The sequence below is a fragment of the Protomyctophum bolini genome, assembly GCF_963924005.1.
Source record: "Protomyctophum bolini genome assembly, chromosome: 5".
NCBI lineage: Eukaryota > Metazoa > Chordata > Actinopteri > Myctophiformes > Myctophidae > Protomyctophum > Protomyctophum bolini.
In genome coordinates this window covers 46,342,754-46,358,665 of record NC_137866.1, presented here as the reverse complement: position 1 = coordinate 46,358,665, position 15,912 = coordinate 46,342,754, and the positions used below count along the sequence as shown (strand labels likewise).

Here is a 15,912-nt window from a genome sequence, read left to right as displayed (position 1 = left end):
GCACAAGAAGTTGGTGGCAGTTTTACAACCTAAAGTTTTCCTAAACAAATTTGTTTTAGATGTATTAACATCTAAAACATGTTGTATTCTAAAAGATGTATCAACATCTAAAACACACCCGTTGTAACTGCCATCTTTAATGTAGAGGATGAGAGCAATATGCTTGGAAAGAGGACTCAATCTCTCTCTGTGGTTGTCACGGTTTGAGACAAGGAGAGATAGGAGTAGGACCCAAGTGCATGACAGACAAACAAGGGGGCAAGAATACACGAGGAGAAACACTAGGAATAGGAAAGTACTAGGAATATAAGGAATAAACACGCTGACTTACATTGATGAACTGACAAAGGAACTGAACAACCAGGGGAATATAAATACATACAAGGACACAGGTGAACTCAACTGAAAATCAACACAGGATTGGCTGGGGGACTAAGAGGACACAGGTGGAGAACAAAGACTAATATATAATAATAAAAATGATGCCTTTTCAGATGTCACAGCTAATACACCAGATATTGTTGTTGATGAGGACAGTAGAGAAGTGACCACTTTGGAAGTGGCATTTACATTTGACCACAGTCTGGAAGAGGCATTCCTTACCAAGGTGCTTAAGTACCAGCGTCTTAGGGATGCTATTATACAGCTTGGCTACAAATGTAAACTACTACATATTTGGAAGCCTCTGTAATGTCCATAAATCTGTCGTGAGGGGCCTGCAGATTGCAGGCATGCCCAAGCCGAGAGGACTCAGCAGTCGTACCCAGACAGTAGAGAGCTCTATAACTCAGAGCAGCAGTCGTACCCAGACAGCAGAGAGCTCTAGGACTCATAGCAGCAGTCGTACCCAGACAGCAGAGAGCTCTAGGACTCAGAGCAGCAGTCGTACCGAGACAGACAGCAGAGAGCTCTGGAACTCAGAGCAGCAGTCGTACCCAGACAGAGAGTTCTATAGGGAGTTTTTTGTGGAAGTGGTGATGCCAGTGGTGAGCGCCACTCATGGCGTGCTCCTCCTGCGCACAAGCAGGCCATGCATGGCCTACTTGTGTGCAAGGCGCAAGTTGGCATCTTGAGAGAGTGCATTTCTAGTTGACACTTCCATTGACACTTCCGACAAAAGCGTTAACTTGTCCTTTGTTCGATATGCAGGTGCAGGCTGTTCAGGCACTTCAACATGAGGAACGTTGCACTGCAGGATTTTTTTTGTCTAATGTTTTCTCTGACTGCGTTACAGTTGTGTTGGGTTCCAACCAACCACTAATTTGACAGCTCATTATCGTTGCTGTCGGGCAGAAACCAAAGAAATTAAATATTAAAACATTTTCATGTTTTGTTTGTAAATGAACGCCTTAATTAATCATACTACAGTGTCACACAGACAAAAGCATCAAAAGGAGCCCGCGAAACTAACATTCATACTTAGACTACAAGAGGATACATGCAGCCTTGTCTTTTGTTTTTGTCTTCCTCCTTTTGTTTGTTTTTTCGTATTGTTTTGTAGTCTCTCTGTCTGTTTTCTTCAATAAAGATTAAGTGAAAACAAAAGAAAAAAAGGAGCCCGCGACAAGTTTCGAGCTTGTAGACCTGCTACTTTTACTACTTTATAATTTGAATCCTATTTGTCATATATGTTTCGGACATAATGAGGTTATCACCCGACAGAGATGATATAATATTGTCATTTGACTTCCTTCATTTATAGATGTCCTCATTTTATACCTGTCCAATATGGCAGTGGTTCTCAAACAATTTAGGCATTTAGCAGATGCTCTTAATCCAAAGAGATTTACAGTAAGCAAAAATAATACACGGTAATAAATACATAAAATGCATGGAAATACTCACCTAGGATATACTGTACGTAAACCAAGAACCTATCATCAGTCTAACAGAACAGTATCCAAAGAAAATCAATAATCTGTATACATTGAAACTATAAACACCAGTAAGACGCGCAAACGCGGGAAGCGAACGCAGCTCGTACATATTTAAGTTAAGTTATTTTTAAGTTAAGTTTTTAACTTAGCCGTAACCATATAAGGAGTCCCCAAAGCAGCTCCATATATGGGCACAAAAGCTATAAGGAGTGCCCAAAGCAGCTCCATATATGGGCACAAAAGCGTGACACACAGACACACGGACACACAGACATGAGCTGCTAGGTCTCATAGTAAGTGCTCACTGCGTTCGCAACTATAGGATGCCAGGTCAGTAATGGCATCTGTCTAGCATAAGCCTGCAAGGTCGAACCTAGGGTAAGTGCTACAGCAAGGGCTGGAGAGTCTGAAGAGTTGAGTCTTCAGATTACGGTGGATAATTGGGAGGGAGTGCAGTAGTTCTAATTGCAATGGGGAGTTCATTCATTCCATAGTTAGGGAGCTAGAAGGGGAAGGGAGAAGAGTCTGGGACGTGTGGAGCGTTGTCCCGGATGTTTTAGTGAAAGTTCTGGGGTGAAGGAAAGGGAGAAGAGTCTGGGACGTGTGGAGCGTTGTCCCGGATGTTTTAGTGAAAGTTCTGGGGTGAAGGAAAGGGAGAAGAGTCTGCTATACGTGTGGAGTGTTGTCCCGGATGTTTTAGTGAAAGTTCTGGGGTGAAGGAAAGGGAGAAGAGTCTGCTATACGTGTGGAGTGTTGTCCCGGATGTTTTAGTGAAAGTTCTGGGGTGAAGGAAAGGGAGAAGAGTCTGCTATACGTGTGGAGTGTTGTCCCGGATGTTTTAGTGAAGGTTCTGGGGTGAAGGAAAGGGAGAAGAGTCTGCTATACGTGTGGAGTGTTGTCCCGGATGTTTTAGTGAAGGTTCTGGGGTGCCATACTTTTGGTTGCTTTGTAGGCCAACATCAGTGTTGTACTCTTTGTGCGGGTAGTAACTGGGAGCCAATGGAGGGAGTGGAGAAGGGGGGGAGACATGTGAAGATTTTAGCTGGTTGAAGACCAAGCGTGCTGCGGCATTCTGGATCGTTTGGAGAGGCTTTAGTGCACATCAAGGGCCTCCCATTATGAGTTATAGTCAAGTTTTGATGTGGAGAAGGAGCTGGGCCGACTCCTGGGTGAGGAAGGGTCTGATCCTTTGAATGTTCTAGAGTGTAAACCTACAGAATCGATGTGACCGATGTGGCGTGTGCCTCAAAGTGGGGCCCGTAACCCCCCAGGGTTCCTTGAGGGGGTGGGAGTTCCAGGGTCCCTGGCCAAATTGATATAGCATCAAAATCTGTTTCATCACATTAACCCTATTTTATCATCAGCTACAGGGAAAATAGCCAAATCTACAACATCACAGTGAGTCGCGATGCAACACGTTGTGAACTTGTAGAGCTGCAATTTTCTTGAAAAAAAAAGGGGGGGGGGGGGGGGTCACTGGCACAAAAACATTTCCGTGGCCAAATACAATTCGGGGGTCCATGCAATGAAACTCGAACCACTGGAATTTATGGTTAACAACAAATGGTAAATGGTGCATTTATATAACGCTTTTACCAAAGCATTTATATAGATTATAGAAGTTACATATAAGGTCTTTACATTCACCCAATCACAAACACATTCACACACCGTTGGCAGAGGAAACCAATGCAACCAAGGCATCAACCTACACATCAGGAGCCATTAGGGGTTCAGAGGCTTGCTCAAGGACACTTCCACACTGACTCTGGGCCTGGGGAGCCTGGGATCGTACCAAAGGGTTCAGAGGCTTGCTGCCTTGCTCAAGGGCACTTCCACACTAAACTCTGGGCCTGGGGAGCCTGGGATCGTACCAAAGGGTTCAGAGGCTTGCTGCCTTGCTCAAGGGCACTTCCACACTAAACTCTGGGCCTGGGGAGCCTGGGATCGTACCAAAGGGTTCAGACTCAGAGGCTTGCTGCCTTGCTCAAGGGCACTTCCACACTAAACTCTGGGCCTGGGGAGCCTGGGATCGTACCAAAGGGTTCAGAGGCTTGCTGCCTTGCTCAAGGGCACTTCCACACTAAACTCTGGGCCTGGGGAGCCTGGGATCGTACCAAAGGGTTCAGAGGCTTGCTGCCTTGCTCAAGGGCACTTCCACACTAAACTCTGGGCCTGGGGAGCCTGGGATCGTACCAAAGGGTTCAGAGGCTTGCTGCCTTGCTCAAGGGCACTTCCACACTAAACTCTGGGCCTGGGGAGCCTGGGATCGTACCAAAGGGTTCAGAGGCTTGCTGCCTTGCTCAAGGGCACTTCCACACTAAACTCTGGGCCTGGGGAGCCTGGGATCGTACCAAAGGGTTCAGAGGCTTGCTGCCTTGCTCAAGGGCACTTCCACACTAAACTCTGGGCCTGGGGAGCCTGGGATCGTACCAAAGGGTTCAGAGGCTTGCTCAAGGACACTTGCACACTAACTCTGGGCCTTCGTAGCCCATGGGACCGAACTGGGAATCTCACGGTTCTCCATCTGGCCACTGCCAGTGCCGCCCCGGCAGCAGGGGGTGCATTATTTGGCCCTATACAGTGACTATAATAATGCTCTCCTGGAAACCTAATACCATGTGCACTATATTATTATTATTATTAGCTGATCTCACCACCAAACCTCTAAATGACCCGAGCATGAAAAGCTGCAGATTGTTGCAGAGCCAAATGTAATAAAAAAAAAGGTATAACAGCAGAGCAGCATGGGGGCGACTGTCGCGGCTGCTGTCGCCTCTCTCCAGCGGGAGGCATGAGAGCACACTGACAGGCAAGGCAATGAGTGTGTCGGAAAGAACGCTGTGCTGTTGAAGCAAAAATAGACTCTTCTCACCGCGGCTATCTGGCACGGATCCTGCAGGTTTTTTTTTTCCCTTTTTTTTTTTTTTTTTTTTTTTTTACTGCTTGCACTGTCTGGATCAAGGAAGATCCAAGGAGGGAGATATAAATAAAGCCACTATGTCGTTAGTCAGCTCACCACACGGCCCCCGAGCCAGCCTCAGAGGGACTGAATGACTCCCGGCGACGGAGAACGTATGCGGCTTTATATATGTGTGTGCGATGCGTCCCTCGATCACTGCTGTCTGTCTGTGTACAAGGTCGACCAATGTTGTCGTCCCCCTCCCACACCCATCACCCCACACCCCCCCCCCCCGGTTGGTTGTCGCGCTGCCTGGCTGTCGCCAGTCGTCTCTCTCCCTCCCTCTCCCTCTCTCTACATCCCTCTCTCTCTCTCTCTACATCCCTCTCTACCTCTTTATCTCTACATCTCTCTCTCTCTCTCCCCCTCTCTCTCTCTACCTCTTTCTCTCCCTCTCTCTCTCCCTCTCTCTACATCCCTCTCTCTCTCTACATCCCTCTCTCTCTCTCTCTACATCCCTCTCCCTCTCCCTCTCTCTCTCTCTCTCTACATCCCTCTCCCTCTCTCTCTCTCTCTCCCTCTCTCTACATCCCTCTCTCTCTCTCTACATCCCTCTCCCTCCCTCCCTCCCTCTCTCTCTCTCTACATCCCTCTCTCTCTCTCTACATCCCTCTCCCTCCCTCCCTCTCTCTCTCTCTACATCCCTCTCCCTCCCTCTCTCTCTCTCTACATCCCTCTCCTCCCTCCTCTCTCTCTCTCTACATCCCTCTCCCTCTCTCTCTCTCTCCCTCTCTCTACATCCCTCTCCTCTCTCTCTCTCTCCCTCTCTACATCCCTCTCTCTCTCTACATCCCTCTCCTCCCTCCCTCCCTCTCTCTCTCTCTACATCCCTCTCCCTCCCTCTCTCTCTCTCTACATCCTCTCCCTCCCTCCCTCTCTCTCTCTCTACATCCTCTCCCTCTCTCTCTCTCTCCTCTCTCTACATCCTCTCTCTCTCTCTACATCCCTCTCCCTCTCTCTCTCTCTCTCTACATCCCTCTCCCTCTCTCTCTCTCTCTCTAATCCCTCTCCCTCCCTCCCTCCCTCTCTCTCTCTCTACATCCCTCTCCCTCTCTCTCTCTCTCTCCCTCTCTCTACATCCCTCTCTCTCTCTCTACATCCCTCTCCCTCTCTCTCTCTCTCTCTACATCCCTCTCCCTCTCTCTCTCTCTCCCTCTCTCTACATCCCTCTCTCTCTCTCTACATCCCTCTCCCTCCCTCCCTCCCTCCCTCTCTCTCTCTCTACATCCCTCTCCCTCCCTCCCTCCCTCCCTCTCTCTCTCTCTACATCCCTCTCCCTCCCCTCTCTCTCTCTACATCCCTCTCTCTCTCTCTACATCCCTCTCCCTCCCTCCCTCCCTCTCTCTCTCTCTACATCCCTCTCCCTCCCTCTCTCTCTCTCTACATCCCTCTCCCTCCCTCCCTCTCTCTCTCTCTCTCTACATCCCTCTCCCTCCCTCTCTCTCTCTCTCTCTCTCTCTCTACATCCCTCTCCCTCTCTCTCTGCTTGTACTGTGCAAGGCGAGCGAGGAGAGCAGTGTATTCCTCGCAAATGCTTTTTAAAGGGAGAAGGGAGGTCATTTTCTGCTATAGGCTGCTATAGAAATAGGCAGTAGGGGGGGTGCATACTTAGTTTAGACTAGTCATTGGTTAGACATGGGTTAAATAGGTTTAGGTGTGCTGCCCCGTGGGAGGTTAGGTTTAGACTAGTCATTGGTTAGACATGGGTTAAATAGGTTTAGGTGTGCTGCCCCGTGGGAGGTTAGGTTTAGGGTGAGGGTTAGGTACTGTAGGTATGTGGAAATATTATTAAAGCACCTTACATTGTCATCATCATAATATAAAATATTAGATAACATCATGAGATACATGCGATAATTGAAAACGTCATGGTGGTAAGTAATAAACATGGGCACACACGCGCGCGCACACACACACACACACGCACACACACACACACACACACACACACACACACACACACACACAGACACACAGACAGACAGACAGACAACCCAGATTCCTCTCAAACAAGGGGATTGAATTAATTTCGCTCCTATGCCACTAAAATGTGGAACGCCATTAAGACATGTGAATCCCTTGACTCCTTCAAAACCGCTCTCAAAGGGCACCCACCGACTCCCGTAAAAAAATAAGTCTGAGTTCCCCCCCCCACCCCCTTTCTTTATATGATGATTTCCTGTTTTTATAGAAGTGTATATTTGTATGTCTCTAAATGTTCCGATGAATTGAACATGCTGGACCCTGTTGTAAGCCCATTCTGGGCGGGAACCCCTTTTGGTGTTAGCATTATGTTGTGCTTTAGCTATTGAAAAATAGCAGTTGTATACAAGCTCATAGCGCGCCACCGAGTGGCTGACATAGAAACATAGCTTTTTCAGAAAACTGTCAGGATGTAGAACTAAGACATTTTTAGAATCTGATCTCAGGTCAACATGGGTTTTAATCATGGTGTGTCCAGCAGAGTAACAGTTTTTGTATATGGACCTGTGCTTTCGTTGTGAAATTACTACCCATTGCAGTACTTACTACTTAGTTTAGACAGTATTTGGTTTAGACTAGTCACCAGTCATTAGTCCTACAACCTATCTCAAACCCTCACCCTAAACCTAACCTCCCACGGGGCAGCACACCTAAACCTAACCTTAACCCATGTCTAACCAATGACTAGTCTAAACTAAGTATGCACCCCCCATCCCCCATTCCACATACTGTGCAAAAAACTTTAAATCAAGCAATCAAATCACACAGACAATACACAGACACTACACTACACGGACACTACACGCACACGCACACACACACACACACACACACACACACACACACGACATTCGTGTGTCTGTGTGTAGTCAGTCAAGTGTAGGGAGGGAGGCTATGGATGATTTGCGACACAATGTAACATTCCACGTGAAGATACAATGTAGCCTGGCCGGGCATTCCTCGCACGGAAGATACAATCAACACTCCTGCTCCACGCACGCACACACAGTCAGGCCGTGCAACGGTGCCGGCCGTTGTTGCCCGCATTCAAGAGTAGCTAGGCAGCGGCTACCAGCCTATACTACGTTACATTACATAACAGTATATGGGCCTGTGTGTGTGTGTGTGTGTGTGTGTGTGTGTGTGTGTGTGTGTGTGTGTGTGTGTGTGTGTGTGTGTCAATTTGTCGCCATCGCTTTCACTATGAGAACAGATCTTCAAGCTACAGCGATCGCGTTCTGTAGCTTGAAGATCAGTTCTCATTGGGCAAGCGACAGGCGAGTGTCGCCTGCTGCGATGGAGCTTAAAAAAAAAAAAAAAAACAGTTCGCGCTGTCATATCGCGTGCCGTGCAGCACTGCCCCATGCAACTTTACAATAATATGTCTCTCGCACACACACACACACACACACACACACACACACACACACACACACACACACACGCGCGCGCGCAATTTGTAAATATACACCCCTCAATAGACTGAGCCTATACACAACGCGACTATCGCACGCGTTCGTTGCTCGCCGACCAACGACGCAAGTCACGCAACCCCTTCAGTAAACAAACACAGCATAAACAAACAAACAAGCAATAAAATGTATATCGCAGTGAGCCTATATTATTATTATTATTATTGCACACATTTCCATGAAGCATATCAATCGTTATAGAGACTGGATCTTCAACAATCTGCATCGACGAGGAAAAGATATAAGCTATATACGTTCATTTCCTTCCCCCAGGTTTACTAAACAAGTTAACAAACCTGTACCATATCTATAGGAGATATCATTTAATTCCAAATCAATTAAACTTCAAAGTTATGTCAACCCTGCTGCAGGACCAGATTACATGACTGCACGTGAATCGAATTGTATGGAGAAATGCATGTGACTTGCAGGTTATATAGATTTAGATTATAGAACATCTGTCTACTGTTGTGTGTTCATCCTTACAAATGACAATATAACAATATAAAACGTTCACAGATAACGAGACATGTTTTATTGACCCTTTTGTGTGCATGTATTATCACCTCTTGTCAAGCAACGACATCTCTAGAGGCACGCCGCTATATATATATATATAAATATATATATGCATGGCATAGGCCTATCATAATCCATAAACCATACAGTAACTGGGTAACAGTAACACACTACATAATATAGTCTAGATCCACTAGAAATCGCAGCGGCTGACATTAGAAGTATAGCCTAATCTATATAGCTCTCAGAGTCCGACACAGTTTCCCACGACAACATCCACGCCGATGTGTGTGTGTGTGTGTGACAGTGACAGACACACACGACACGACACCAGAGAGAGAGAGAGAGAGAGAGAGAGAGAGAGAGAGAGAGCGAGCGAGCGAGCGAGAGAGCATAACATAACATACATGTCGGCCTGGCTGCAGTAGACAGTAGTAGCCTAGTGCACCAGTGTATATATAAATAAACAGGCTAGGAAGACTCACCATGATCATCATCATTTCCCTAACAAGACCGCGGGAGACAACCCTCCTATATCTGGGGCTGAAGAGAGACTGCAGGCGGCCGGATCCGTGGCGCTGTGTCGCCGTGGAGGTTCTGGGTGGAGAGAGAGACCAGAGGAGGGTGGTGGCGCTACGACCATTAGTATCCTATCGAAGGATCGGATGGATGGATACCCGGTAAACTGCACGGTTAACTGAAGTACGGGACTGGTCGCCCTGTGGCGAGTCTCCTCGACTCCTCCTGCCTATAGGCTGACTCTCTCTCTCTCTCTCTCTCTCTCTCTCTCTCTCTCTCTCTCTCTCTCCTCATGTATCAGACATTACTCTCCGTCCACTTTTAGTAACTCGGCACTCCCTCTAGAGGCCAGCCTGGGTATGGACAGTGATTCAAGATCACACTTAAATTTAAATGTGTTTGTTTGTCACTCACTATTTATATCTAGTCACTCAAATAGAGCAGTTTATAAGAATCAAAACTGAGATAAGATTAAAGCCTGCAACAGTGCAGGCTCTGTATATAAAATCCACGGTTTGGTTCGATTTGTAATACATTAAAACTAGATATTTGTTGTAATTTAACAACACCCGTATATAACTTCTAGTGCAGTGTTTATTTGGGGGGTCTTTGGGAAGAATAAAATCTGTTCAACCATGTTAAATAGAAAATAGAATAGCCTACTATATATGCACTAGAAGCTATATCACTGTTTACTAAAAACAAAAAAGTGTTCCTCTTCCCCAACAGTCCACTGAATACTGTATATGGTGCACCAGCTTAATATGTTGCCAACATATTAAGGCCCTGTTCCATTTAGTACAGTAGGTTCTCAAACGTTTTAATTCAAGGGCACCCATAACTCTGAGAGCGTACAAATGGAACCAAATGGACCCTTACAGGTCCATTTGGTTCCATTTGTGCACTGTCAGCTGCTATACACACCTGTACGGCGCCATTTGGAACCCACTCAAGGACACTTTTTGAGACCCACCACTCATGGTGTATAGCAGTGTGTTTTCAGTGAGCCAACATGCACAATAGCAGCACCCTGACTCTGACCAAAACGTAACAGAGCCTTCATTAGATTAGTATCATCGGTAACACCTATAGGGTTCTTTCCATTATGGCTGCTGCATCTACTGCTGTGCACAGAGCCTATATTCACCCTATAGCTTCCATCTACTGCTACATACACATCCATATAGCCTACAGTATATCCAGAGACTTATTTAATTTGTGGTATTTCAGAGTTGCTCACCCACCAAAACATATATCGTCGCTGTCGGACAGAAGCCTCTTATCTGGAGGACGTACTTGATGTAAACAAGTCTTAGTGATTTTCTGGTTTCATCATCATAGCATTGTATTGACTTGTGCTTTCGTTTGAAAGCACAAGTCAATCTCCTCCAAGTCAATCTCCTCCAATCAATCTCCTCCTATTTAGGGCTTTTTGTGTTTTTTTCATAAATTTACACCCTATACTTGATCATGCTACAGTGTCACACAGAAGCATCAAAAGTAGCAGATCCGCACACTTGAAACACTGCGTGAAGCGACACATTATATACACTTCTGAACGGTAACGGTTTTGGACATATGAGGTTTCCACCCGAGACTCAATTAGAATAAAACATGACCCACATGGCTCTGGAAAAAATGTGTTTCTCTATTTTATTCAACATGTTGCCCATTGTTGGTGCAGCCAAATGCCTTGGCAGTGCCTTCCTCAGTAGCTGCATTCCACCGAGACCAGTTCCAAGGCCTCTTTCTATCTAAGGCCCTTCCTATGTAGGTCCACCCGAAGCTCATTAACTCAACCCACAACAGTCACAGTCTAAGTATACTTACAGTACACAAACCAGTGCCCCTATTCCAAATGTAACTAATAATACTAGTCTTTATTGTCCCCTTTATCTTCATAGTCTGTTTCAACTGAAAAACATATAGCCATATAGTGCAGAACGTCCGTGAGCCAGAGGATGAGCGAGTGACGTGGTTGAGGACTCTAGAGAACCTACAGTATAGGCAGAGAGCCTGCAGTATAAGCCTGGAAAATGACAGACAGCCTTTTTCTATACCTGACAGCCAGACCCTCCCTCCTGACTCCTCCCGTCTCGTACTGACTCTACTGACTCGTCACTCAGAATGCAGGAGTCAGGAGGAGTCAGCAGGAGAGGGGAAAACCAGCCCCTTACTCCGTCTGGGCACATATGAGCGGACAGCCGCGGACAGAAGAAGCTGCGTTTTACGTCATTTCAGAGTTTTTAGACAGCTGGTGGATGGAAAAGAAGCTCCACCCCCGCAGCTGACATGATCATCAATTATACTAGGAGGAAGATTATTTAAAAAAAAAAGTGTACAGAAAGTAGGCTACTGACAACCATCAGTTCATTAAGTATACCTGGTTTTCGCCTTAGCACCACTGAGGGGTTCGATTATGATATCACAAAAATTGTTTATTTTCGAATGGGCCTTTTGACTCAGGCTTTCAGCGTTCAGGAAGAAACCAAAAATACACAGGGAAGACACATTTGAATATTCTAACCACACCTGGAGGGACTATTAGAGTAATGTTAACTGGCAAACGATTAATGTCATAAGTGACCTAAACAAACATTAACAATCCCATAGACTTGGCTGCCATATGACGTCATCTTCAAAAGCCACACACACACACACACACACACACACACACACACACACTCGTGTGAAGTGAGGGGCGTCTTATCATCATACATCTTCATACATCAGATTCCGTGCTTAGCCAATCAATCATCATCACAAATGTCATTCCGGCCAATCACTTTTGGCGTCTTCACTTTTCTGCCCTCACTTCTTATCCTCAGTGTACTTTGCTCAGCCAATCAAATCATTGTGTTTGTGTCACAAACAGACAACAGCCCTGCTTACATATCTTCTCTGTCAAAACCTTCCAGGATTCTATTAAAAATAGCAAAAAGTACAAGCTCAAAACGCGGTCGCTTCGAGATGCGTTTCGAGCATAGACTGTAAAAGGTTTCGAGCTTGTATACACATCTGCTACTTTTTGATACTTCTGTGTGAGGCTGTAGTATGATCAAGTAGTAGTAGTAGCATTAATTTACGAGGGAAAAAACACAAAAAAAGGTTACAGTAGGATATAACACGCATTTCTGTCCGACTGCAACGATGTTTTACAACCACTAATCACTTTCTTAATATGCACCTGTTGCTGTCAAATTCATATATCTCCTTTCAAATGTCTGCTCTTCAAAGTGCTGTCAATATGACTCTTTCTTGATATAATATATATATTATATACTTTGTTGTTAATCTCAATTGTAAGAGTTTTTCTGCTGGACTTTCACAGCAGCACCACATGCCAAAGTCATTTCCTTGTATGATGAACTCATGGTCACACTTGGCAATAAAGGGAGGCTCTATTTCCTATTCTGACATCTGGTCCTGTTGTGTTTGTTTGTTTTACTGTATAGAAGAAAGATTATGTCGTTTTACAACAATAGAGTAGCCTATTTATACATTTGTATATCGATAGTTTCTTTTTAAATGATCATTAAATTTTTACGTTTTTTTAGTTTTTTTGATGAGAAAACCACTGCCTTTTTTTCAAGTTTCTTTCAGAAAACTAAAAACTAATTTAAAATGTTCTAATTACAAAGCATTTATAACAATTAAACTATTAGATTGATGGACCTATTAGATTGATGTACAAATAATGCTGTCTGACATTATATAACACAAGAGGATTAAATGATTTGGGCCAATTTGTGTTAACAGTAAACCTTGACTTAGGCCAAATAAATTACTTACCGTACTCCAGACATTTTGCCAAGTCACATGCATTGTCTTATGACATATGCTGAATAAAATTGCCTAGGTCACATTGTCTTTGACTTATGCCAAATAGAATATACACTCTTGAAACGGACTATTATACTACTGAAGTGGTAACAGCATAATACTCCTTTTCAATAACGATATACAGTGTCACGAAGAGATCATTTAGGGAACCAATGTATGGCATTTAGGCTATTATTTTTAGGAAGTGACAGCAGCCTACAGAATTCATCCTAAATCAAACAGTGGTGTAAAGTATACTAAGTACATTTACTCAAGTACTTTGAGGTATATTTACTGTAGGCTACTGGATTATTTCCAAATTTCAGTACTTTTACTTCTACCCCACTTCATCACAGAGGCAAATATTATACTTTTACCCCACTACAATTATTTGAAATTTTTGAGTTGCTAGTTACTTTATAGATTTGGATTATAATAACAAAACGTACATTACCCACGTCAGCCCTAGGCTAATGTACATTTCGGCCATTTGAAAATAGCAGATACAAGCTCAAGCTCATAGAGCTGCTATATTTTTAAAAGATTTTATACATTTGAAAACTTGTGAAACTGGGCATTCTGCATATACTTTTGGTACTTTAAGTATGCATATTGATACTTTTACTCAGTTTCCATCACTGGAAACAAACAAGCATGCACTTCCTGAACTCAAGCTAGGTCAGTCCGTCAGGGCACCTGGAGACACAACTTGAGGGTTATGGCATCCGATTGGCCTGCATGTTGTTGTCTATAGCACACACACAATACCGTCTACTTTTCCGTTTTAACGGCATTACCCCTGGTGTCTAGATCTATTTTGGGCCTGTCATTTGGAGGTGACAATTCTCAAAAATAGCCCAGGTGGCAGGCGGCCATAGCTGAATGGGTACAGAGAGGCCATCTGGGAAACAGAAGAACGTCCCCACCCAGCTCACCTCCCCATCATGTGTCCCTGGCTGCAGCAAACATGGTTAGGATCATTTTAAAGGTAGAGTAAGTGATTTCACTTCATTCAAATATCACTTATTTCTTTGTTTTGTTGTGATAATCCTCTCTACTATAGAGTGTGCTGACCATATAAGGAGTTCCTCCCTGTCCCCAGTTAACCCCTGGGGGTCAAAAAACCTTAGGTTTCGTTTTTGACTCTCTATATCCTGATTGGACGAAGGCTTAGGTCCCACAGCCAAAAAACGAAACCTAAGGTTTTTTTTTTTTTACTCTACCTTTAACAGTCTACAGGCTTTTGTGTTTTACCCCGGTTTTGAAGTTGCTTGATTCAGTGTAGATATTTGATATATCCTTCCTATATGAACCCATTGTAACTATACTATATTTTATTATTCATTTGTAAAAAATGAGCGCTTTTCCAAGTGCTCAAGTCAAAGCGCTTTACAATGGTTCATTCATTCATACATTGGGAGGTGAAGCGGCGAACAGTCGACGCCAGCGTCCTCACTTGCCACATTCACACACCAATGTTGGCAAGCTCACACCGACCCATTGGACTCTTTGGAGGCAATGTAGGGTTCAGTGTCTTGCCCAAGGACACTTCGACATGTGGACAGGAGGACCCGGGATTCGAACCGCCGACCCAGGGATCATTGGACGACCTGCTCTACCTCCTGAGCCACATGCCGCCCTACATCCTCATCACCTTTATTTACAGTTGAGAGGCAATTCCTCACTCCTATGCAGTATGTTTATGCTTCAGGCTGTATTTATTTTTAAATAATCGGATGCCTTCTGCAGAGTGGGCTACGGGGACCCCCAGTGGTCCTTGGGGGCGTTCCAGGGGATCACCAGCACAAGTATTTAATATACCATCACAATAATTTTAGCCACTGTATCCATTTATGTTGACTATTGAAAAATGGCAGATGTACAAGCTTCTCCCTGGCACAACAAATTTCCAGATGGGGGTCCTTGGAAGTTGGCATGATAAAGTTTGAGAAGCATAGGTCCAGAACCATCTGGACCCCATGTTCTGAGGGGAACATTAGCCAAAACATTGCAGAAAATAACCCTAATAAGCAACATATCAGCTTACAATATGGATAAACAGTTCAGCAATAAATATAGAGCGAGAGAGAGAGAGAGAGAGTGCTATAGAGAGACCACTGTAAAGAGAGCATAATTAACTACAAGACCTGTGTCAAGCATAACTAGAATAAGCATTTCACTTCCTGTTGTCGTTATCAACGTAAAAGTCAGGACTATGTCAGTCAGGATGCATGGTCGGTCCAGAGCAGGAAGTGTTTTCAAGAAAGGCTGTAGGAGTTTGAGAGCCCAAACCGCTGGCAAAATCTCATCAGTATCTAGCTGTGCTCTGTCTAAAAGTTAAGGAGCAGCTGTAGTAGACCAGTGGTTCTCAAAGTGGGGTCTAGTGGGGACCCCAGGGGTCCTTGAAGGGGTTCCAGGGCGTCCACATTAAAATTATTGATAGTTATAGGAACCTTACTCTGAGAGTATACAAATGGAACCAAATTAATTATGGTGGTCGGCGGCCAAATGCAGGGGTTCTCAAAGTGGGATCTGGGGTCCTTAACTGCAGTGCCGGTTCTAGGCCTTTTGAGGCCCCAAGCAACATATTAATCTGAGGCCCCCCCTCCTGCTTTGCCAGAAAAAATTGTAAATTTGCCATGAAAATGCTTCAATCTTGTGCACTTATACATACATGAATAAAAAAAAAATCTTCTCCCTGTGACGAGGCCCCCTCAGTGGTTGAGGCCCTAGGCGACCGCCTAGTTCGCCTATGCCT

General features: G+C 44.8%; 1 protein-coding gene across 2 annotated transcripts in view; it reads right to left on the bottom strand.

The window, feature by feature from the left end:
• LOC308316058 (adenylate cyclase type 6-like) overlaps positions 1-9,574 on the bottom strand; it is a 100,483-nt gene extending 90,909 nt beyond the window's left edge. For both annotated transcript variants that reach the window (XR_013964114.1, XM_080764404.1), the window contains exon 1: positions 9,299-9,574. The gene's annotated coding sequence lies outside the window, so the exon portion shown is untranslated. The remainder of the gene's footprint in view (positions 1-9,298) is intronic.
• Between the last annotated feature and the right edge of the window lie 6,338 nt (positions 9,575-15,912).